The sequence below is a fragment of the Heterodontus francisci genome, unplaced genomic scaffold (genome assembly GCF_036365525.1).
Source record: "Heterodontus francisci isolate sHetFra1 unplaced genomic scaffold, sHetFra1.hap1 HAP1_SCAFFOLD_1044, whole genome shotgun sequence".
In the NCBI taxonomy this organism is placed as follows: Eukaryota; Metazoa; Chordata; class Chondrichthyes; order Heterodontiformes; family Heterodontidae; genus Heterodontus; species Heterodontus francisci.
Window position 1 is genome coordinate 89,796 of NW_027141116.1, and position 26,796 is coordinate 116,591.

The 26,796-nt window shown below is 51.8% G+C and overlaps 1 protein-coding gene across 1 annotated transcript in view; it reads right to left on the bottom strand.

Annotated features, from left to right (window-relative positions):
* The window catches only part of LOC137362157 (calpain-1 catalytic subunit-like), a gene marked incomplete at its 3' end in the record, with an annotated part of 112,228 nt that overhangs the window by 85,185 nt on the left and 247 nt on the right, over window positions 1–26,796 (bottom strand). The window lies entirely within an intron of this gene.

Here is a 26,796-nt window from a genome sequence, read left to right on the forward strand (position 1 = left end):
AACATCAGGCTGACTGGTCTATAATTCCCTATTTTCTCTCTACCTCTCTTTTTAAATAGTGGGGTTACATTAACTACCCTCCAATCTGTAGGAACTGTTCCAGAGTCTATAGAATCTTGGAAGATGACCACAAATGCATCCGCTATTTCTAGGGCCACTTCCTTAAGTACTCTGGGATGCAGACCATCAGGCCCTGGGAATTTATCGGCCTTCAATCCCATCAATTTCCCCAACACTATTTCTCTACTAATACTGATTTCCTTCAGTTCCTCTCTCTCACTAAACCCTGTGTTCCCCAACATTTCTGGTATGATATTTGTGTCCTCCTTTGTGAAGACAGAACCAAAGTATGTATTTAGTTGGTCAGCCATTTCTTTGTTCCCCATAATAAATTCTCCTGTTTCTGACTGTAAGGAACCTACATTTGTCTTCACCAATCTTTTTCTCTTCACATCCCTATAGAAACTTTTACAGTCAGTTTTTATGTTCCCCGCAAGCTTGCTCTCGTACTCTATTTTCCCTTCTTAATCAATCCTTTGGTCCTCCTTCGCTGAATTCTAAACTGCTCCCAATCCTCAGGTCTGTTGTTTTTCCTGGCAAATTTATATGCCTCTTCCTTGGATCTAATGCTATCTCTAGTTTTCCTTGTAAGCCATGGTTTGCCTACCTTTCCCGTTTTACTTTTGCGCCAGACAGGGATAAACAATTGTTGCAGTTCATCCATGCACTCTTTAAATGTTTACCATTGCCTATCCACCGTTATCCCTTTAAGTAATGTTTCCCAATACATCATGGCCAACTCGCGCCTGATACCTTTGTACTTTCCTTTACTAAGATTCAGGACCCTAGTCTCAGAATCAACTACGTCACTCTCCATCTTGATGAAGAATTCTATCGTATTATGGTCGCTCATCCCCAAGGGGTCTCGCACCACTAGATTGTCAATTATTCCTCTCTCATTACACAATACCCAGTCTAGGATGGCCTGTTCTCTAGTTGGTTCCTCAACGTATTGGTCCAGAAAATCATCCCGTATGCACTCCAAGAATTCCTCCTCTCCGGTATTGTGACGAATTTGATTTGCCCAATCTATATGCAGATTAAAGTCACCCATAATTACAGATGTTCCTTTATCGCATGCGTCTCTAATTTCCTGTTTAATGCCATTCCCAACATCACCACTACAGTTTGGGGGTCTATATACAACCCCCACTAACGTTTTTTACCCCTTAGTGTTTCTCAGCTCTACCCATACAGATTCCACATCGTCAGATCTAATATCTTTCCTCACTATTGCGTTAATTTCCTCTTTAACCAGCAATGCAACTCCACCGCCTTTTACTTTTTGTCTGTCCTGAATAAATACTGAATATCCCTGGATGTTCATTTCCCATCCCTGGTCACCCTGCAGCCATGTCTCCGTAATCCCGACTATATTATACCCGTTTACATCTATTTGTGTGATTAATTCATCCACTTTATTACGAATGCTCCACGTGTTAAGGCACAAAGCCTTAAGTCTTGTCTTTTTAACATTACTTGTCCCCTTCCCACTATTTTTCACTGTAGACCCTGTTTGATTCTGGCCCTTGATTTCTCTGCCTATCACTTTTCTTATTCCTCTTACTATCTTTTGTTCTTGTCTTTGATCCCCCCTCCTCTGACTCCTTGCAAAGGTTCCCATCCCCCTGCCATTTTAGTTTAAACCTTCCCCAACCACTCTCGCAAATACTCTCCCAGGACATCAGTCCCGGTCCTGCCCAGGTGTAACCTGTCCAGTTTGTACTGGTCCCACCTCCCCCAGAACCGGTCCCAATGTCCCAGGAATCTGAAACCCTCCCCCTCACACCATCTCTTCAGCCACGTATTCATCCAATATATCCTGCTATTTCTACTCTGACTAGCACGTGGCACTGGTATTAATCCTGAGATCACTACCTTTCAGGTCCTACTTTTCAACTTGCTTCCTAACTCCCTATATTCTGCTTTTAGGACCTCATCCTTTTTTTTAACCTATGTCGTTTGTACCAATGTCTACCACGACCACTGGCTGTTCATCCTCCCCCTTCAGAATGTCCTGTAACCACTCTGAGACATCCTTGACCCGAGCACCAGGGAGGCAACATACCATCCTGGAGTCTCTTTTGCAGCCACAGAAACACCTATCTATTCCTCTTACAATTGAATTCCCTAAAACTATTACATTCCCACACTTTTTACTCCTCCCCTGAGCAGCAGAGCCAACTGCGGTGCAACGAACAGAGCTGCTGCTGCTTTCCCCTGAGAGGCCATTCCCCCCAACAGTATCCAAAGCAGTATATCTGTTTTGCAGGGGAATAGCCACCGGAGATTCCTGCACTGCCTGCCTAGTCCTCTTGCTCTGCCTGGTAGTCACCCATTCCCTTCCTGCCTGTGGAGTCTGAACCTGCGGTGTGACCACCTCTCTATACGTGCTATCCATGATACTCTCCGACTCGCGGATGTTCTACAGTGTCCCCAGCCACTGCTCCAGCTCTGAAACCTGGGCTTTCAGGAGCTGCAGCTGGAGACACTTTGCACACATGCTGGTCCCAGGCACCGGAATTGTTCCCGGGTTAAAAAGGCAAATGGCATGTTGGGCTTCATTGCAAGAGGATTTGAGTACAGGAGCAAGGATGTCTTACTGCAGTTATACAGGGCCTTGGTGAGACTGGAATATTGTGTGCAGTTTTGGTCTCCTTATCCGAGGAAGGATGTTCTTGCCCTGGAGGGAGTGTAACGAAGATTTACTAGGCTGATTCCTGGGATGGCAGGATTGACGTATGAAGAGAGACTGGGTCAACTAGGCCTATATTCACTAGAGTTTAGAAGAATGAGAGGGGATCTCATAGAAACCTATAAAATTCTCACAGGACTAGACAGGCTAGATGCAGGGAGGATGTTCCCGATGGCTGGGGAGTCCAGAACCAGGGGTCATAGTCTCAGGATATGGGGTATACCAGTTAGAACCGAGATGAGGAGAAATGTCTTCACTCAGAGGGTGGTGAACCTGTGGAATTCTCTACCGCAGAAGGCAGTGGAGGCCAAATCATTAAATATATTCAAGAAGGAGATAGATATATTTCTTAATGCCAAAGGGATCAAGGGATATGGGGAGAAAGTGGGAACAGAGTACTGAATTAGACAATCAGCCATGATCTTTTTTGAATGGCGGAGCAGGCCCGACGGGCCGAATGGCCTACTCTTACTTTTAATTCTATGTAGACCCACAGTGCTGTTAGGAAGGGAGTTCCAGGATTTTGACCCAGTGACAGTGAAGGAACAGCGATATAGTTCCAAGTCAGGATGGTGTGTGACATGGAGGGGAACTTGCAGACGGGGGTCTGCCTTCACCACTCCCTCAGGCAGTGCATTCTGGATCCTAACCACTCACAACATAAAAATGTTTTTCCTGATGTCACCTCTGGTTCTTTTACCAATCACCTGAAATCTGTGCCCTTTCATTCTCCATCCTTTCACAAGTGGCAACAGTTTCTCATAATCCATTCTGTCCAGACCCCTCATGATTTTGAACACCTCGATCAAATCATCTCTCAACCTGATATAAAAACATCAGCAATCAGAACAGCAGTAGGCCATTCGGCCCCTCGATCCTGCTCCACCATTCAACTGGATCATGGCTGATCTGATTGTGGTCTCAGCTCCACTTTCCTGTCTGTCCCCCAGAACCCTTCACTCCCTTGGAGATCAAAACTCTGTCTAACTCAGCCTTGAATATATTCAGTGACCCAGCCTCCACTACTCTCTGGGGAAGAGAATTCCAAAGATTAACTTCCCTCTGAGAGAAGAAATTCCTCCTCATCTCTGTCTTAAAAGGGAGACCCCTTATTCTGAAACTGTGCCCCCAGTTCTAGACTCCCCCACGAGGGGAAACATCCTCTCAGTATTTACTCTGTCAAGTCTCCTCAGAATCTTATATGTTTCAATAAGATCACCTCTCATTCTTCTCAACTCCAATGAGTAAAGACCCAACCTGCTCAACCTTTCCTCATAAAACAAACCCTTCATCCCAGGAATCAGCCCAGTGAACCTTCTCTGATCTGCTTCTAATGCAGTTAAGTAAGGAGACCAAAACTGTTCTGCAGTTCTCTGGTGCAGTCTCACCTTCCTTCCCCAAGCAGAACAGCTGGAGTTTCTCCAGTCTATCCACATAACTGAACTTCCTGACCCCTGGAACCATTCTCCTAAATCTTCTCTGCAGCCTCTCGAAAGCCTTCATGTCCAACCTAACATGCAGTGCCCAGGACAGTTCAGGCCAAACCAATGTTTTATAAACAAAAACAAGAAATGCTGGAATCACTCAGCAGGTCTAGCAGCATCTGTGGAAAGAGAAGCAGAGTTAACGTTTCGGGTCAGTGACCCTTCTTCGGAACTGACAAACTGTTCTGCAGTTCTCTGGTGCAGTCTCACCTTCCTTCCCCAAACAGAACAGCTGGAGTTTCTCCAGTCTATCCACATAACTGAACTTCCTGACCCCTGGAACCATTTTATAAAGGTTTATCCTTGCTTTAATATTGCTCCATTAATAAAACTAAGGGTCGTGTATTTCTTTTCCCCACAATTTTCTGAACTTGCACTAACACCTTCAAAGATTTGTGTCTAAATAATCCCCAGGTCCCTCCACTCTGACACAGAAACGGTTCAGGCAAGTTACAGAGCGACATATTTATTAACAAAACTCTGAGTCACATGTTCTGTGCCTCTGGGAAAGCGAGTGGATTCCTGGCAATGGTTCAAACTGACAACAAACTGCGGCACCAGTCAGTGCAAGTTCCAGGAGAGGCAGCTTGTATTAACTGTTGGTGGGGAGCTCAGCCTGGAGCCTGGAACCAATCCCAATCCGGGCCTCAGGCTGTGACTCACTCTACAGATTCTCAGCCTCAGCAACCACACAGGAAGCCTGGCAAAGGGAAGGCTGGGCACAATCTGATTCAGCAGGCAAGGCACAAACTGTGGCTTGCACCCAGTGGAGTGGACCTGGGCCTGGGCCGAGTAACACACAGGTTCCCAGTTCAATCCCAGCGGGGGAAGATGTGAAGCAGGATTTTATAAATCTACTTCACAGCCTAAACTGGTCACATCTGCTCCATGAATGTGCTTCAGGTAATGGAGCAGGCTGTACTAACCCAGTCCGGCCTACATGTGACTCCAGCATGGGGATGACTCAACACTCTCACAGATACTGGCAATGGACAATAAAAATCAGCCAGTGTTGGTACATATCCTGTGATCGAATCAAAAATCCAGGCCTCAGGCTTCCTGCCCACTACATCAACCACACCCAGCTGCGGTAGTCCAGCAAGATAGGCCGGGACAGGGAGGGGCGGAGGAGGCGGAGGAGGCAAGGGGTAGGTCAGACATATCCATTTCAGATCAGACAGCCAACACATTGTTTAACAGCCCCTCGATCCTGTCACACAGGAAGAGGAGGGGGCCATTCAGCCCCTCGATCCTGTCACACAGGAAGAGGAGGGGGCCATTCAGCACCTCACTTAGATCTGTTCCTCAACCCCTTTGCTCAATATTCCCCAACAGAGCTCAATCAATCTCTTAGAGTCAAAGAGTTATTCAGCACAGAAACAGGCGCTTCGGCCCATCGTGTCTGTTCCGGCCATACAGCACCCAACTATTATAATCCCATTTTCCTGCACTTGGCCCGTAGCCTTGTCTGCTATGGAGTTTCAAGTGCTCATCTAAATACTTCTTAAATGTTGTGAGGGTTCCTGCCTCTACCACCTCTTCAGGTAGTGTGTTCCAGATTCCAACCACCCTCTGGGTGAAAAAATGTTTCCTCAAATCCCCTCTAAACCTCCTGCCCCTTACCTTAAATCTATGCCCCCTGGTTATTGACCCCTCCACTAAGGGAACAAGTTTCTTCCTATCTAACCTATCAATGCCCCTCATAATTTTGTATATCTCAATCATGTCCCCCCTCAGCCTTCTCTGCTCTAAGGAAAACAACCCCAGCCTTTTCAGTCTCTCTTCATAGCTGAAATGCTCCAGCCCAGGCAACATCCTGGTGAATCTCCTCTGCACCCTCTCCAGTGTAATCACATCCTTCCTATAGTGTGGTGCCCAGAACTGTACACAGTACTCCAGCTGTGGCCTAACTAGTGTTTTATATAGCTCCATCATAACCTCCCTGCTCTTATATTCTATGCCCCGGCTAATAAAGGCAAGTATCCCATATGCCTTCCTAACCACCTTATCGACCTGTGCTGCTGCCTTCAGTGATCTATGGACAAGTACACCAAGGTCCCTCTGACCCGCTGTACTTCCTAGGGTCCTACTATCCATTGTATATTCCCTTACCTTGTTAATCCTCCCAAAATGCATCACCTCACACTTCTCAGGATTAAATTCCATTTGCCACTGTTCCGCCCATCTTACCAGCCCATCTATATCGTCCTGTAATCTCAGGATTTCCTCCTCACTATTTACAACACCACCAATTTTCATGTCATCTGTGAACTTACTGATCATACCTCCTATATTCATGTCTAAATCATTAATGCGTTCAAGTCCTCTGAAGAAGGAATTTTCCTCAACACAAGATCAGGGGGCAGGTTGTTCAACCTTGCCCGTCTAAGAGTGAAGTCCAAAGTACGGAAAGTCCTCATCAGGGAACTCCTCTTTGCTGACGATGCTGCTTTAACATCTCACACTGAAGAGTGCCTGCAGAGTCTCATCGACAGGTTTGCGTCTGCCTGCAATGAATTTGGCCTAACCATCAGCCTCAAGAAAACGAACATCATGGGGCAGGATGTCAGAAATGCTCCATCCATCAATATTGGCGACCACGCTCTGGAAGTGGTTCAAGAGTTCACCTACCTAGGCTCAACTATCACCAGTAACCTGTCTCTAGATACAGAAATCAACAAGCGCATGGGAAAGGCTTCCACTGCTATGTCCAGACTGGCCAAGAGAATGTGGGAAAATGGCACACTGACACGGAACACAAAAGTCCGAGTGTATCAGGCCTGTGTCCTCAGTACCTTGCTCTACGGCAGCGAGGCCTGGACAACGTATGTCAGCCAAGAGCGACGTCTCAATTCATTCCATCTTCGCTGCCTCCGGAGAATACTTGGCATCAGGTGGCAGGACCGTATCTCCAACACAGAAGTCCTCGAGGCGGCCAACATCCCCAGCTTACACACACTACTGAGTCAGCGGCGCTTGAGATGGCTTGGCCATGTGAGCCGCATGGAAGATGGCAGGATCCCCAAAGACACATTGTACAGCGAGCTCGCCACTGGTATCAGACCCACCGGCCGTCCATGTCTCCACTTTAAAGACGTCTGCAAACGTGACATGAAATCGTGTGACATTGATCACAAGTCGTGGGAGTCAGTTGCCAGCATTTGCCAGAGCTGGCGGGCAGCCATAAAGGCGGGGCTAAAGTGTGGCGAGTCGAAGAGACTTAGCAGTTGGCAGGAAAAAAGACAGAGGCGCAAGGGGAGAGCCAACTGTGTAACAGCCCCGACAAACAAATTTCTCTGCAGCACCTGTGGAAGAGCCTGTCACTCTAAAATTGGCCTTTATAGCCACTCCAGGCGCTGCTTCACAAACCACTGACCACCTCCAGGCGCGTATCCATTGTCTCTCGAGACAAGGAGGCCAAAGAAGAAATCATTAATGTACACTACAAACAGCAAGGGTCCCAGCACCGATCCCTGCAGTACACCACTGTCACAGGCTTCCACTCGCAAAATCAACCTTCGATCATTACCCTCTGCCTCCTGACACGAAGCCAATTTTGGATCCAATTTGCCAAATTGCCCTGGATCCCATGGGCTCTTACCTTCTTAACCAATTTCCCATGCGGGACCTTATCAAAAGCCTTACTGAGGTCCATGTAGACTACATCAACTGCTTTACCCTCATCTACACATCTAGTCACCACCTCTCAGTTTTGAAAACTCCAGTTGGCCTCAGCATCCACACTCTTGGGATCAGAGCCTCACAGGCCTACAATTTGTGCTTAGACATGGAGTGGTACTCAGGCTAACCCTTCAGTTATATCCCCCTCTCCCCACATGTTTCTGGGCTAACATTCCATCCCTGCCTCAGCTCATCGGCTGCTGAAACCCTCATCCATGCCTTTGTTACCCCTGTACTTGACTATTTCAAAGCATTCCTGACCGACTGCCCACATTCCATCCTCTGTAAACATAAGGTCATCCAAAACCCTTCTGTCTGTGTCCTTAACCACACCAAGTCCAATTCCCCCATCACCCCTGTACTCACTGACCCACATTAACACACACCAAGTCCCGTTCCCCTATCACCCCTGTACTCACTGACCTACATTAACACAGACCAAGTCCCGTTCTCCCATCACCCCTGTACTAACTGACCGACATTAACACACACCAAGTCCCGTTCCCCTATCACCCCAGTACTCACTGACCTATATTAACACACACCAAGTCCCGTTCCCCCATCACCCCTGTACTCACTGACCTATATTAACACACACCAAGTCCCGTTCCCCCATCACCCCTGTACTCACTGACCTACATTAACACACACCAAGTCCCGTTCCCCCATCCCCCCTGTACTCACTGACCTATATTAACACACACCAAGTCCCGTTCCCCTATCACCCCTGTTCTCACTGACCTACATTAACACACACCAAGTCCCGTTCCCCCATCCCCCCTGTACTCACTGACCTACATTAACACACACCAAGTCCTGTTCCCCTATCACCCCTGTTCTCACTGACCTACATTATCACACACCAAGTCCCGTTCCCCTATCACCCCTGTACTCACTGTTCTACATTAACACACACCAAGTCCCGTTCCCCTATCACCCCTGTACTCACTGACCTACATTAACACACCAAGTCCCATTCCCCCATCACCCCTGTACTCACTGACCTACATTAACACACACCAAGTCCCGTTCCCCTATCACCCCTGTACTCACTGACCTACATTAACACACACCAAGTCCCGTTCCCCCATCACCCCTATACTCACTGACCTACATTAACACACACCAAGTCCCGTTCCCCCATCACCCCTGTACTCACTGACCTACATTAACACACACCAAGTCCCGTTCCCCTATCACCCCTGTACTCACTGACCTACATTAACACACACCAAGTCCCGTTCCCCTATCACCCCTGTACTCACTGACCTACATTAACACACCAAGTCCCATTCCCCCATCACCCCTGTACTCACTGACCTACATTAACACACACCAAGTCCCGTTCCCCTATCACCCCTGTACTCACTGACCTACATTAACACACACCAAGTCCCGTTCCCCTATCACCCCTGTACTCACTGACCTACATTAACACACACCAAGCCCCGTTCCCCTATCACCCGTGTACTCACTGACCTACATTAACACACACCAAGTCCCGTTCCCCTATCACCCCTGTACTCACTGACCTACATTAACACACACCAAGTCCCGTTCCCCCATCACCCCTATACTCACTGACCTACATTAACACACACCAAGTCCCGTTCCCCCATCACCCCTATACTCACTGTCCTATATTAACACACACCAAGTCCCGTTCCCCCATCACCCCTGTACTCACTGACCTACATTAACACACACCAAGTCCCGTTCCCCCATCACCCCTGTACTCACTGACCTACATTAACACACACCAAGTCCCGTTCCCCCATCACCCCTGTACTCACTGACCTACATTAACACACACCAAGTCCCGTTCCCCCATCACCCCTGTACTCACTGACCTACATTAACACAGACCAAGTCCCGTTCTCCCATCACCCCTGTACTAACTGACCGACATTAACACACACCAAGTCCCGTTCCCCTATCACCCCTGTACTCACTGACCTACATTAACACACACCAAGTCCCGTTCCCCCATCACCCCTGTACTCACTGACCTACATTAACACACACCAAGTCCCGTTCCCCCATCACCCCTGTACTCAGTGACCTACATTAACACACACCAAGTCCCGTTCCCCTATCACCCCTGTACTCACTGACCTACATTAACACACACCAAGTCCCGTTCCCCTATCAACCCTGTACTCACTGACTTACATTAACACACACCAAGTCCCGTTCCCCTATCACCCCTGTACTCACTGACCAACATTAACACACACCAAGTCCCGTTCCCCCTCTCACCCCTGTACTCACTGACCTACATTAACACACACCAAGTCCCGTTCCCCCATCACCCCTGTACTCACTGACCTACATTAACACACACCAAGTCCCGTTCCCCTATCACCCCTGTACTCACTGACCTACATTAACACACACCAAGTCCCGTTCCCCTATCACCCCTGTACTCACTGACCTACATTAACACACACCAAGTCCCGTTCCCCTATCACCCCTGTACTCACTGACCTACATTAACACACACCAAGTCCCGTTCCCCTATCACCCCTGTACTCACTGACCTACATTAACACACACCAAGTCCCCTTCCCCTATCACCCCTGTACTCACTGACCTACATTAACACACACCAAGTCCCGTTCCCCTATCACCCCTGTACTCACTGACCTACATTAACATACACCAAGTCCCGTTCCCCCATCACCCCTATACTCACTGTCCTATATTAACACACACCAAGTCCCGTTCCCCCATCACCCCTGTACTCACTGACCTACATTAACACAGACCAAGTCCCGTTCTCCCATCACCCCTGTACTAACTGACCGACATTAACACACACCAAGTCCCGTTCCCCTATCACCCCTGTACTCACTGACCTACATTAACACACACCAAGTCCCGTTCCCCCATCACCCCTGTACTCACTGACCTACATTAACACACACCAAGTCCCGTTCCCCCATCACCCCTGTACTCACTGACCTACATTAACACACACCAAGTCCCGTTCCCCCATCACCCCTGTACTCACTGACCTACATTAACACACACCAAGTCCCGTTCCCCCATCACCCCTGTACTCACTGACCTACATTAACACACACCAAGTCCCGATCCCCCATCACCCCTGTACTCACTGACCTATATTAACACACACCAAGTCCCGTTCCCCCATCACCCCTGTACTCACTGACCTACATTAACACACACCAAGTCCCGTTCCCCCATCCCCCCTGTACTCACTGACCTACATTAACACACACCAAGTCCTGTTCCCCTATCACCCCTGTTCTCACTGACCTACATTAACACACACCAAGTCCCGTTCCCCTATCACCCCTGTACTCACTGACCTACATTAACACACCAAGTCCCATTCCCCTATCACCCCTGTACTCACTGACCTACATTAACACACACCAAGTCCTGTTCCCCTATCACCCCTGTTCTCACTGACCTACATTAACACACACCAAGTCCCGTTCCCCTATCACCCCTGTACTCACTGACCTACATTAACACACCAAGTCCCATTCCCCTATCACCCCTGTACTCACTGTCCTACATTAACACACACCAAGTCCCGTTCCCCCATCACCCCTGTTCTCACTGACCTACATTAACACACACCAAGTCCCGTTCCCCCATCCCCCCTGTACTCACTGACCTACATTAACACACACCAAGTCCTGTTCCCCTATCACCCCTGTTCTCACTGACCTACATTAACACACACCAAGTCCCGTTCCCCTATCACCCCTGTACTCACTGACCTACATTAACACACCAAGTCCCATTCCCCCATCACCCCTGTACTCACTGACCTACATTAACACACACCAAGTCCCGTTCCCCCATCACCCCTGTACTCACTGACCTATATTAACACACACCAAGTCCCGTTCCCCCATCACCCCTGTACTCACTGACCTACATTAACACACACCAAGTCCCGTTCCCCCATCACCCCTGTACTCACTGACCTACATTAACACACACCAAGTCCCGTTCCCCCATCACCCCTGTACTCACTGACCTACATTAACACACACCAAGTCCCGATCCCCCATCACCCCTGTACTCACTGACCTATATTAACACACACCAAGTCCCGTTCCCCCATCACCCCTGTACTCACTGACCTACATTAACACACACCAAGTCCCGTTCCCCCATCCCCCCTGTACTCACTGACCTATATTAACACACACCAAGTCCCGTTCCCCTATCACCCCTGTTCTCACTGACCTACATTAACACACACCAAGTCCCGTTCCCCCATCCCCCCTGTACTCACTGACCTACATTAACACACACCAAGTCCTGTTCCCCTATCACCCCTGTTCTCACTGACCTACATTAACACACACCAAGTCCCGTTCCCCTATCACCCCTGTACTCACTGTCCTACATTAACACACACCAAGTCCTGTTCCCCTATCACCCCTGTACTCACTGTCCTACATTAACACACACCAAGTCCTGTTCCCCTATCACCCCTGTTCTCACTGACCTACATTAACACACACCAAGTCCCGTTCCCCTATCACCCCTGTACTCACTGACCTACATTAACACACCAAGTCCCATTCCCCCATCACCCCTGTACTCACTGACCTACATTAACACACACCAAGTCCCGTTCCCCTATCACCCCTGTACTCACTGACCTACATTAACACACCAAGTCCCATTCCCCTATCACCCCTGTACTCACTGACCTACATTAACACACACCAAGTCCCGTTCCCCTATCACCCCTGTACTCACTGACCTACATTAACACACACCAAGTCCCGTTCCCCTATCACCCCTGTACTCACTGACCTACATTAACACACACCAAGTCCCGTTCCCCTATCACCCCTGTACTCACTGACCTACATTAACACACACCAAGTCCCGTTCCCCCATCACCCCTATACTCACTGACCTACATTAACACACACCAAGTCCCGTTCCCCTATCACCCCTGTACTCACTGACCGACATTAACACACACCAAGTCCCGTTCCCCTATCACCCCTGTACTCACTGACCTACATTAACACACACCAAGTCCCGTTCCCCCATCACCCCTGTACTCACTGACCTACATTAACACACACCAACTCCCGTTCCCCCATCACCCCTGTACTCACTGACCTACATTAACACACACCAAGTCCCGTTCCCCCATCACCCCTGTACTCACTGACCTACATTAACACACACCAAGTCCCGTTCCCCTATCACCCTGTACTCACTGACCTACATTAACACACACCAAGTCCCGTTCCCCTATCACCCCTGTACTCACTGACCTACATTAACACACACCAAGTCCCGTTCCCCCATCACCCCTGTACTCACTGACCTACATTAACACACACCAAGTCCCGTTCCCCTATCACCCCTGTACTCACTGACCTACATTAACACACACCAAGTCCCGTTCCCCCATCACCCCTGTACTCACTGACCTACATTAACACACACCAAGTCCCGTTCCCCTATCACCCTGTACTCACTGACCTACATTAACACACACCAAGTCCCGTTCCCCCATCACCCCTGTACTCACTGACCTACATTAACACACACCAAGTCCCGTTCCCCTATCACCCTGTACTCACTGACCTACATTAACACACACCAAGTCCTGTTCCCCTATCACCCCTGTACTCACTGTTCTACATTAACACACACCAAGTCCCGTTCCCCTATCACCCCTGTACTCACTGACCTACATTAACACACACCAAGTCCCGTTCCCCTATCACCCCTGTACTCACTGTCCTACATTAACACACACCAAGTCCCGTTCCCCCATCACCCCTGTACTCACTGACCTACATTAACACACACCAAGTCCCGTTCCCCTATCACCCTGTACTCACTGACCTACATTAACACACACCAAGTCCTGTTCCCCTATCACCCCTGTACTCACTGACCTACATTAACACACACCAAGTCCCGTTCCCCTATCACCCCTGTACTCACTGTTCTACATTAACACACACCAAGTCCCGTTCCCCTATCACCCCTGTACTCACTGACCTACATTAACACACACCAAGTCCTGTTCCCCTATCACCCCTGTACTCACTGTTCTACATTAACACACACCTAGTCCCGTTCCCCTATCACCCCTGTACTCACTGACCTACATTAACACACACCAAGTCCCGTTCCCCTATCACCCCTGTACTCACTGTTCTACATTAACACACACCAAGTCCCGTTCCCCTATCACCCCTGTACTCACTGACCTACATTAACACACCAAGTCCCATTCCCCCATCACCCCTGTACTCACTGACCTACATTAACACACACCAAGTCCTGTTCCCCTATCACCCCTGTACTCACTGACCTACATTAACACACACCAAGTCCCGTTCCCCTATCACCCCTGTACTCACTGACCTACATTAACACACACCAAGTCCCGTTCCCCTATCACCCCTGTACTCACTGACCAACATTAACACACACCAAGTCCCGTTCCTCTATCACCCCTGTACTCACTGACCTACATTAACACACACCAAGTCCCGTTCCCCCATCACCCCTATACTCACTGACCTACATTAACACACACCAAGTCCCGTTCCCCCATCACCCCTGTACTCACTGACCTACATTAACACACACCAAGTCCCGTTCCCCTATCACCCTGTACTCACTGACCTACATTAACACACCAAGTCCCATTCCCCCATCACCCCTGTACTCACTGACCTACATTAACACACACCAAGTCCCGTTCCCCTATCACCCCTGTACTCACTGACCTACATTAACACACACCAAGTCCCGTTCCCCTATCACCCTGTACTCACTGACCTACATTAACACACCAAGTCCCATTCCCCCATCACCCCTGTACTCACTGACCTACATTAACACACACCAAGTCCCGTTCCCCTATCACCCCTGTACTCACTGACCTACATTAACACACACCAAGTCCCGTTCCCCTATCACCCCTGTACTCACTGACCTACATTAACACACACCAAGTCCCGTTCCCCTATCACCCCTGTACTCACTGACCTACATTAACACACACCAAGCCCCGTTCCCCTATCACCCGTGTACTCACTGACCTACATTAACACACACCAAGTCCCGTTCCCCTATCACCCCTGTACTCACTGACCGACATTAACACACACCAAGTCCCGTTCCCCTATCACCCCTGTACTCACTGACCTACATTAACACACACCAAGTCCCGTTCCCCTATCACCCCTGTACTCACTGTCCTACATTAACACACACCAAGTCCCGTTCCCCCATCACCCCTGTACTCACTGTCCTACATTAACACACACCAAGTCCCATTCCCCTATCACCCCTGTACTCACTGTCCTACATTAACACACACCAAGTCCCGTTCCCCTATCACCCTGTACACACTGACCTACATTAACACACAGCAAGTCCCATTACCCCATCACCCCTGTACTCAGTGACCTACATTAACACACACCAAGTCCCGTTCCCCTATCACCCCTGTACTCACTGACCAACATTAACACACACCAAGTCCCGTTCCCCCTCTCACCCCTGTACTCACTGACCTACATTAACACACACCAAGTCCCATTCCCCCATCACCCCTGTACTCACTGACCGACATTAACACACACCAAGTCCCGTTCCCCATCACCCCTGTACTCACTGACCTACATTAACACACACCAAGTCCCGTTCCCCTATCACCCCTGTACTCACTGACCTACATTAACATACACCAAGTCCCGTTCCCCCATCACCCCTGTACTCACTGACCTACATTAACACACACCAAGTCCCATTCCCCTATCACCCCTGTACTCACTGACCTACATTAACACACACCAAGTCCCGTTCCCCTATCACCCCTATACTCACTGTCCTATATTAACACACACCAAGTCCCGTTCCCCCATCACCCCTGTTCTCACTGACCTACATTAACACACACCAAGTCCCGTTCACCCATCACCCCTGTACTCACTGACCTACATTAACACGCACCAAGTCCCGTTCCCCTATCGCCGCTGAACTCACTGACCTACATTAACACACACCAAGTCCCGTTCCCCTATCACCCCTGTATTCACTGTCCTACATTAACACACACCAAGTCCCGTTCCCCAATCACCCCTGTACTCACTGACCTACATTAACACACCAAGTCCCGTTCCCCTATCACCCCTGTACTCACTGACCTACATTAACACACACCAAGTCCCATTCCCCTATCACCCCTGTACTCACTGGCCTACATTAACACACACCAAGTCCCGTTCCCCTATCACCCCTGTACTCACTGACCTACATTAACACACACCAAGTCCCGTTCCCCTATCACCCCTGTACTCACTGACCTACATTAACACACACCAAGTCCCGTTCCCCTATCACCCCTGTACTCACTGGCCTACATTAACACACCAAGTCCCGTTCCCCTATCACCCCTGTACTCACTGACCTGCATTAACACACACCAAGTCCCGTTCCCCCATCACCCCTGTACTCACTGACCTACATTAACACACACCAAGTCCCATTCACCTATCACCCCTGTATTCACTGTCCTACATTAACACACACCAAGTCCCGTTCCCCCATCACCCCTGTACTCACTAACCTGCATTAACACACACCAAGTCCCGTTCCCCTATCACCCCTGTACTCACTGACCTACATTAACACACACCAAGTCCCGTTCCCCCATCACCCCTGTACTCACTAACCTGCATTAACACACACCAAGTCCCGTTCCCCTATCACCCCTGTATTCACTGTCCTACATTAACACACACCAAGTCCCGTTCGCCCATCACCCCTGTACTCACTGACCTACATTAACACACACCGAATCCCGTTCCCCCATCACCCCTGTACTCACTGACCTACATTAACACACACCAAGTCCCGTTCGCCCATCACCCCTGTACTCACTGCCCTACATTAACACACACCAAGTCCAGTTCCCCCATCACCCCCGTATTCACTGACCTACATTGGCTCCCGGTTATACAACACCTCAATTTTAAAATTCCCCTTCTTGTTCTCAAATCCTTTGCCTCGTCCCCACCCTAACTTTGTAAATCACTCTTCTCTGACCTTCCCCTTCCCATCCTCGACTTCTCTGTCTCCAACGGGGTTAGGCTGTGAAATATTCATTGTAAGCCCAGTGTCTCCCACAGCTCCCTCACCTACACTTCTTCACACCCTGCCTCCTGTAAGGACTCAATTCCATTCTACCAGTTTCTCCGTCTCTGTCACATCTGTTCTGATGATGTAACCATCCACAACAGCGCTTCTAGACATCTTCCATTTTCCTCATCCGAGGATTCCCATTCACTGCATCTGTGGTTGACAGGGTCCTTGACTGTGTCCAACGCATTTCCCACAATTCTGCCCTCATCCCTTCCCCTCTCTTCCCATTCATTCCCACTGTACACAATCCCAATGGACCAATCCCCTTCCCATTCTTTCCCACTGTACACAATCCCAATGGATCAATCCCATTCCCATCCACTGTACACAATCGCAATGGATCAATCCCATTCCCATTCTCTCCCACCGTACACAATCCCAATGGATCAATCCCATTCCCGTTCTCTCCCACTGTACACAATCCCAATGGATCAATCCCATTCCCATTCTCTCCCACTGTACACAATCCCAATGGATCAATCCCATTCCTATTCTCTACCACTGTACACAATCTCAATGGATCAAACCCATTCTCATTCACTCCCACTGTACACAATTCCAATGGACCAATCCCCTTCCCATTCTCTCCCACTGTACACAATCCCAATGGATCAAACACCTTCCCGTTCACTCCCACTGTACACAATCCCAATGGATCAATCCCATTCCCGTTCTCTCCCACTGTACACAATCCCAATGGATCAATCCCATTCCTATTCTCTCCCACTGTACACAATCCCAATGGAACAATCCCATTCCCGTTTTCTCCCACTGTACACAATACCAATGGATCAATCCCATTCCCGTTCTCTCCCACTGCACACAATCCCAATGGATCAATCCTATTCCCGTTCTCTCCCACTGTACACAATCCCAATGGATCAATCACATTCCTGTTCTCTCCCACTGTACACAATTCCAATGGATCAATCCCATTCCCGTTCTCTCCCACTGCACACAATCCCAATGGATCAATCCCATTCCCGTTCTCTCCCACTGTACACAATCCCAATGGATCAATCCTATTCCCGTTCTCTCCCACTGTACACTATCCCAATGGATCTATCCCCTTCCCATTCTCTCCCACTGTACACAATCCCAATGGATCAATCCCATTCCCGTTCTCTCCCACTGTACACAATCCCAATGGATCAATCCCATTCCCGTTCTCTCCCACTGTACACAATCCCAATGGATCAATCCCATTCCCGTTCTCTCCCACTGTACACAATCCCAATGGATCAATCCCATTCCCGTTCACTCCCACTGTACACAATCCCAATGGATCAATCCCATTCCCATCCACTATACACAATCCCAATGGATCAATCCCATTCCCATTCTCTCCCACTGTACACAATCCCTATGGATCAATCCCATTCCCGTTCTCTCCCACTGTACACAATCCCAATGGATCAATCCCATTCCCGTTCTCTCCCACTGCACACAATCCCAATGGATCAATCCCATTCCCGTTCTCTCCCACTGTACACAATCCCAATGGATCAATCCCATTCCCGTTCTCTCCCACTGCACACAATCCCAATGGATCAATCCCATTCCCGTTCTCTCCCACTGCACACAATCCCAATGGATCAATCCCATTCCCGTTCTCTCCCACTGCACACAATCCCAATGGATCAATCCCATTCCCGTTCTCTCCCACTGCACACAATCCCAATGGATCAATCCCATTCCCGTTCTCTCCCACTGCACACAATCCCAATGGATCAATCCCATTCCCGTTCTCTCCCACTGCACACAATCCCAATGGATCAATCCCATTCCCGTTCTCTCCCACTGCACACAATCCCAATGGATCAATCCCATTCCCGTTCTCTCCCACTGCACACAATCCCAATGGATCAATCCCATTCCCGTTCTCTCCCACTGCACACAATCCCAATGGATCAATCCCATTCCCGTTCTCTCCCACTGCACACAATCCCAATGGATCAATCCCATTCCCGTTCTCTCCCACTGCACACAATCCCAATGGATCAATCCCATTCCCGTTCTCTCCCACTGCACACAATCCCAATGGATCAATCCCATTCCCGTTCTCTCCCACTGCACACAATCCCAATGGATCAATCCCATTCCCGTTCTCTCCCACTGCACACAATCCCAATGGATCAATCCCATTCCCGTTCTCTCCCACTGCACACAATCCCAATGGATCAATCCCATTCCCGTTCTCTCCCACTGCACACAATCCCAATGGATCAATCCCATTCCCGTTCTCTCCCACTGCACACAATCCCAATGGATCAATCCCATTCCCGTTCTCTCCCACTGCACACAATCCCAATGGATCAATCCCATTCCCGTTCTCTCCCACTGCACACAATCCCAATGGATCAATCCCATTCCCGTTCTCTCCCACTGCACACAATCCCAATGGATCAATCCCATTCCCGTTCTCTCCCACTGCACACAATCCCAATGGATCAATCCCATTCCCGTTCTCTCCCACTGTACACAATCCCAATGGATCAATCCCATTCCCGTTCTCTCCCACTGTACACTATCCCAATGGATCAATCCCATTCCCGTTCTCTCCCACTGTACACAATCCCAATGGATCAATCCCATTCCCGTTCTCTCCCACTGTACACAATCCCAATGGATCAATCCCATTCCCGTTCTCTCCCACTGTACACAATCCCAATGGATCAATCCCATTCCCATTCTCTCCCACTGTACACGATCCCAATGGATCAATCCCATTCCCGTTCTCTCCCACTGTACACAATCCCAATGGATCAATCCCATTCCCGTTCTCTCCCACTGTACACAATGCCCTCCCATTGTTGCTGTTTCCTGTGTGAATATTCAGTCTGATTTTGACCTCTTTGTTGGCAGTCAGTCTGATTTGTTGAAGTGGTTTTGATTTTAATTGTCACACAGTAAATATTTAATCAGACTGTCGGGCACTTACTGAAATATAATTCAGTGAACTGGGTGAGTCAGCACACTTCCTCAACAATCCCAGTTCCAAAGACTTCCCAAGATCAGCTACTCCACCCCCTGCAACAGCCCCAGTCCATTCTCCCCAGAAACATATCCACTCGCTCCCTGACCCCAGTTATACTGCCTCTGCTGCACTCACTGATTCTCCCATTCCTTCCTCCATCTCAAAACACAAACCTCCCAATGTGGTGAGAGACTGGAGAAGCAGTGATTGTTCTCCTTTGAGCAGAGACAATGTAATCGAGGTGTTTGAAATCAGGAAGGGTTTTGAGAGAGTAAATATGGAACAAGTGTTTCCACGGAGGCGACCAGAGGGAAACAGATTGAAGATCATTGGTTAAAGAGCCAGAGGAAACATGAACGTTTTTTACTACAGTGAGTTGTTGTGATCTGGAATGTGCCTTCGGAAAGGGCGGTGGAGAAAGATACAATGGGAATTTTCCAAAGGGAATCGGAGAAATATTGGACAGGAAATCTGACAGGGGCTTGAGGGAAAATACAGGGCAGTCCAAGTGCTAACACATGCACGACAGGCAGAACAGCCTCCGTCTGTGCAGTATGATTGGACAAAAGGACAGAGAGCAGATGGTGATGGGTTAACTGCAGACAAGTTACAGCTTTTTCACAAAAAAAACCACTCCCTTCCCAGCTCAGCTCAGCCAAGATCAGACACATTTATTGTGTTACAAACAAGCACAGCAGCCCACTGCTGAATCTGGACATCAGGAACTTTCCAGCAGACCCAGAGACAGCAGTCAGGACCGTACCCAGACCCAGACCATCAGCTCACTGCCCAGCAGACCCAGAACCCCAGAGACAGTCAGGACCGTACCCAGACCCAGACCATCAGCTCACTGCCCAGCAGACCCAGAACCCCAGAGACAGCAGTCAGGACCGTACCCAGACCCAGACCATCAGCTCACTGCCCAGCAGACCCAGAACCCCAGAGACAGCAGTCAGGACCGTACCCAGACCCAGACCATCAGCTCACTGCCCAGCAGACCCAGAACCCCAGAGACAGCAGTCAGGACCGTACCCAGACCCAGACCATCAGCTCACTGCCCAGCAGACCCAGAACCCCAGAGACAGCAGTCAGGACCGTACCCAGACCCAGTCCATCAGCTCACTGCCCAGCAGACCCAGAACCCCAGCAGACAGCAGTCAGGACCGTACCCAGACCCAGTCCATCAGCTCACTGCCCAGCAGACCCAGAACCCCAGCAGACAGCAGTCAGGACCGTACCCAGACCCAGTCCATCAGCTCACTGCCCAGCAGACCCAGAACCCCAGAGACAGCAGTCAGGACCGTACCCAGACCCAGTCCATCAGCTCACTGCCCAGCAGACCCAGAACCCCAGCAGACAGCAGTCAGGACTGTACCCAGACCCAGTCCATCAGCTCACTGCCCAGCAGACCCAGAACCCCAGCAGACAGCAGTCAGGACCGTACCCAGACCCAGTCCATCAGCTCACTGCCCAGCAGACCCAGAACCCCAGAGACAGCAGTCAGGACCGTACCCAGACCCAGTCCATCAGCTCACTGCCCAGCAGACCCAGAACCCCAGCAGACAGCAGTCAGGACTGTACCCAGACCCAGTCCATCAGCTCACTGCCCAGCAGACCCAGAACCCCAGCAGACAGCAGTCAGGACCGTACCCAGACCCAGTCCATCAGCTCACTGCCCAGCAGACCCAGAACCCCAGAGACAGCAGTCAGGACCGTACCCAGACCCAGTCCATCAGCTCACTGCCCAGCAGACCCAAAACCCCAGAGACAGCAGTCAGGACCGTACCCAGACCCAGACCATCAGCTCACTGCCCAGCAGACCCAGAACCCCAGAGACAGCAGTCAGGACCGTACCCAGACCCAGACCATCAGCTCACTGCCCAGCAGACCCAGAACCCCAGAGACAGCAGTCAGGACCGTACCCAGACCCAGACCATCAGCTCACTGCCCAGCAGACCCAGACACAGCAGTCAGGACCGTACCCAGACCCAGACCATCAGCTCACTGCCCAGCAGACCCAGACACAGCAGTCAGGACCGTACCCAGACCCAGACCATCAGCTCACTGCCCAGCAGACCCAGAACCCCAGAGACAGCAGTCAGGACCGTACCCAGACCCAGTCCATCAGCTCACTGCCCAGCAGACCCAGAACCCCAGAGACAGCAGTCAGGACCGTACCCAGACCCAGACCATCAGCTCACTGCCCAGCAGACCCAGAACATCAGAGACAGCAGTCAGGACCGTACCCAGACCCAGTCCATCAGCTCACTGCCCAGTAGACCCAGAACCCCAGAGACAGCAGTCAGGACCGTACCCAGACCCAGACCATCAGCTCACTGCCCAGCAGACCCAGAACATCAGAGACAGCAGTCAGGACCGTACCCAGACCCAGTCCATCAGCTCACTGCCCAGCAGACCCTGAGACAGCAGTCAGGACCGTACCCAGACCCAGTCCATCAGCTCACTGCCCAGCAGACCCAGACACAGCAGTCAGGACCGTACCCAGACCCAGACCATCAGCTCACTGCCCAGCAGACCCAGACACAGCAGTCAGGACCGTACCCAGACCCAGTCCATCAGCTCACTGCCCAGCAGACCCTGAGACAGCAGTCAGGACCGTACCCAGACCCAGACCATCAGCTCACTGCCCAGCAGACCCAGACACAGCAGTCAGGACCGTACCCAGACCCAGTCCATCAGCTCACTGCCCAGCAGACCCAGAACCCCAGAGACAGCAGTCAGGACCGTACCCAGACCCAGTCCATCAGCTCACTGCCCAGCAGACCCAGAACCCCAGAGACAGCAGTCAGGACCGTACCCAGACCCAGTCCATCAGCTCACTGCCCAGCAGACCCAGAACCCCAGAGACAGCAGTCAGGACTGTACCCAGACCCAGTCCATCAGCTCACTGCCCAGCAGACCCAGAACCCCAGAGACAGCAGTCAGGACCGTACCCAGACCCAGTCCATCAGCTCACTGCCCAGCAGACCCAGAACCCCAGAAACAGCAGTCAGGACCGTACCCAGACCCAGTCCATCAGCTCACTGCCCAGCAGACCCAGAACCCCAGAGACAGCAGTCAGGACCGTACCCAGACCCAGACCATCAGCTCACTGCCCAGCAGACCCAGAACATCAGAGACAGCAGTCAGGACCGTACCCAGACCCAGACCATCAGCTCACTGCCCAGCAGACCCAGAACCCCAGAGACAGCAGTCAGGACCGTACCCAGACCCAGACCATCAGCTCACTGCCCAGCAGACCCAGAACCCCAGAGACAGCAGTCAGGACCGTACCCAGACCCAGACCATCAGCTCACTGCCCAGCAGACCCAGAACCCCAGAGACAGTCAGGACCGTACCCAGACCCAGACCATCAGCTCACTGCCCAGCAGACCCAGAACCCCAGAGACAGTCAGGACCGTACCCAGACCCAGACCATCAGCTCACTGCCCAGCAGACCCAGAACCCCAGAGACAGTCAGGACCGTACCCAGACCCAGACCATCAGCTCACTGCCCAGCAGACCCAGAACCCCAGAGACAGCAGTCAGGACCGTACCCAGACCCAGACCATCAGCTCACTGCCCAGCAGACCTAGACACAGCAGTCAGGACCGTACCCAGACCCAGTCCATCAGCTCACTGCCCAGCAGACCCAGAACCCCAGAGACAGCAGTCAGGACCGTACCCAGACCCAGTCCATCAGCTCACTGCCCAGCAGACCCAGAACCCCAGAGACAGCAGTCAGGACCGTACCCAGACCCAGTCCATCAGCTCACTGCCCAGCAGACCCAGAACCCCAGAGACAGCAGTCAGGACCGTACCCAGACCCAGACCATCAGCTCACTGCCCAGCAGACCCAGAACATCAGAGACAGCAGTCAGGACCGTACCCAGACCCAGACCATCAGCTCACTGCCCAGCAGACCCAGAACCCCAGAGACAGCAGTCAGGACCGTACCCAGACCCAGACCAGCAGCTCACTGCCCAGCAGACCCAGAACCCCAGAGACAGCAGTCAGGACCGTACCCAGACCCAGACCATCAGCTCACTGCCCAGCAGACCCAGAACATCAGAGACAGCAGTCAGCACCGTACCCAGACCCAGTCCATCAGCTCACTGCCCAGCAGACCCAGAACATCAGAGACAGCAGTCAGGACCGTACCCAGACCCAGACCATCAGCTCACTGCCCAGCAGACCCAGTGCCCCAGGAGACAGCAGTCAGGACCGTACCCAGACCCAGTCCATCAGCTCACTGCCCAGCAGACCCAGAACCCCAGAGACAGCAGTCAGGACCGTACCCAGACCCAGACCATCAGCTCACTGCCCAGCAGACCCAGAACCCCAGAGACAGCAGTCAGCACCGTACCCAGACCCAGACCATCAGCTCACTGCCCAGCAGACAGAGAGCCCCAGAGACAGCAGTCAGGACCGTACCCAGACGCAGTCCATCAGCTCACTGCCCAGCAGACACGGAACCCCAGAGACAGCAGTCAGGACCGTACCCAGACCCAGACCATCAGCTCACTGCCCAGCAGACCCAGAACCCCAGAGACAGCAGTCAGGACCGTACCCAGACGCAGTCCATCAGCTCACTGCCCAGCAGACAGAGAGCCCCAGAGACAGCAGTCAGGACCGTACCCAGACCCAGTCCATCAGCTCACTGCCCAGCAGACCCAGAACCCCAGAGACAGCAGTCAGGACCGTACCCAGACCCAGTCCATCAGCTCACTGCCCAGCAGACCCAGAACCCCAGAGACAGCAGTCAGGACCGTACCCAGACCCAGTCCATCAGCTCACTGCCCAGCAGACCCAGAACCCCAGAGACAGCAGTCAGGACCGTACCCAGACCCAGACCATCAGCTCACTGCCCAGCAGACCCAGAACCCCAGAGACAGCAGTCAGGACCGTACCCAGACCCAGACCATCAGCTCACTGCCCAGCAGACCCAGAACCCCAGAGACAGCAGTCAGGACCGTACCCAGACCCAGACCATCAGCTCACTGCCCAGCAGACCCAGAACCCCAGAGACAGCAGTCAGGACCGTACCCAGACCCAGTCCATCAGCTCACTGCCCAGCAGACCCTGAGACAGCAGTCAGGACCGTACCCAGACCCAGTGCATCAGCTCACTGCCCAGCAGACCCTGAGGCAGCAGTCAGGACCGTACCCAGACCCAGTGCATCAGCTCACTGCCCAGCAGACCCAGAACCCCAGAGACAGCAGTCAGGACCGTACCCAGACCCAGTCCATCAGCTCACTGCCCAGCAGACCCAGAACCCCACAGACAGCAGTCAGGACTGTACCCAGACCCAGAGCATCAGCTCACTGCCCAGCAGACCCAGTGCCCCAGCAGACAGCAGTCAGCACCGTACCCAGACCCAGTGCATCAGCTCACTGTCCAGCAGACCCAGAACCCCAGCAGACAGCAGTCAGCACCGTACCCAGACCCAGTCCATCAGCTCACTGCCCAGCAGACCCAGAACCCCAGAGACAGCAGCCAGCACCGTACCCAGACCCAGTGCATCAGCTCACTGCCCAACAGACCCAGAACCCCAGCAGACAGCAGTCAGCACCGTACCCAGACCCAGTCCATCAGCTCACTGCCCAGCAGACCCAGAACCCCAGAGACAGCAGTCAGCACCGTACCCAGACCCAGTCCATCAGCTCACTGCCCAGCAGACCCAGAGACAGCAGTCAGGACCGTACCCAGACCCAGTCCATCAGCTCACTGCCCAGCAGACCCAGAACCCAGAGACAGCAGTCAGCACCGTACCCAGACCCAGACCATCAGCTCATTGCCCAGCAGACCCAGAACCCCAGAGACAGCAGCCAGGACCGTACCCAGACCCAGACCATCAGCTCACTGCCCAGCAGACCCAGAACCCCAGAGACAGCAGCCAGCACCGTACCCAGACCCAGACCATCAGCTCACTGCCCAGCAGACAGAGAGCCCCAGAGACAGCAGTCAGGACCGTACCCAGACCCAGACCATCAGCTCACTGCCCAGCAGACCCAGAACCCCAGAGACAGCAGCCAGCACCGTACCCAGACCCAGACCATCAGCTCACTGCCCAGCAGACCCAGAACCCCAGAGACAGCAGCCAGCACCGTACCCAGACCCAGACCATCAGCTCACTGCCCAGCAGACCCAGAACCCCAGAGACAGCAGTCAGGACCGTACCCAGACCCAGACCATCAGCTCACTGCCCAGCAGACCCAGAACCTCAGAGACAGCAGCCAGCACCGTACCCAGACCCAGACCATCAGCTCACTGCCCAGCAGACCCAGAACCCCAGAGACAGCAGCCAGGACCGTACCCAGACCCAGACCATCAGCTCACTGCCCAGCAGACCCAGAGACAGCAGTCAGGACCACACCCAGACCCAGTCCATCAGCTCTCTGCCCAGCAGACCCAGAACCCCAGAGACAGCAGTCAGGACCGTACCCAGACCCAGACCATCAGCTCACTGCCCAGCAGACCCAGAACCCCAGAGACAGCAGCCAGCACCGTACCCAGACCCAGTCCATCAGCTCACTGCCCAGCAGACCCAGAACCCCAGAGACAGCAGTCAGGACCGCACCCAGACCCAGACCATCAGCTCACTGACAGTACAGTCATCCTCCATCCACCTACAGCAACTCGAGCACGCTGAGTCCCACTGACACACCCATCAGCCGCAGCAGCTGAACATTTACTTGAAGGATGGTTTTTAGGTG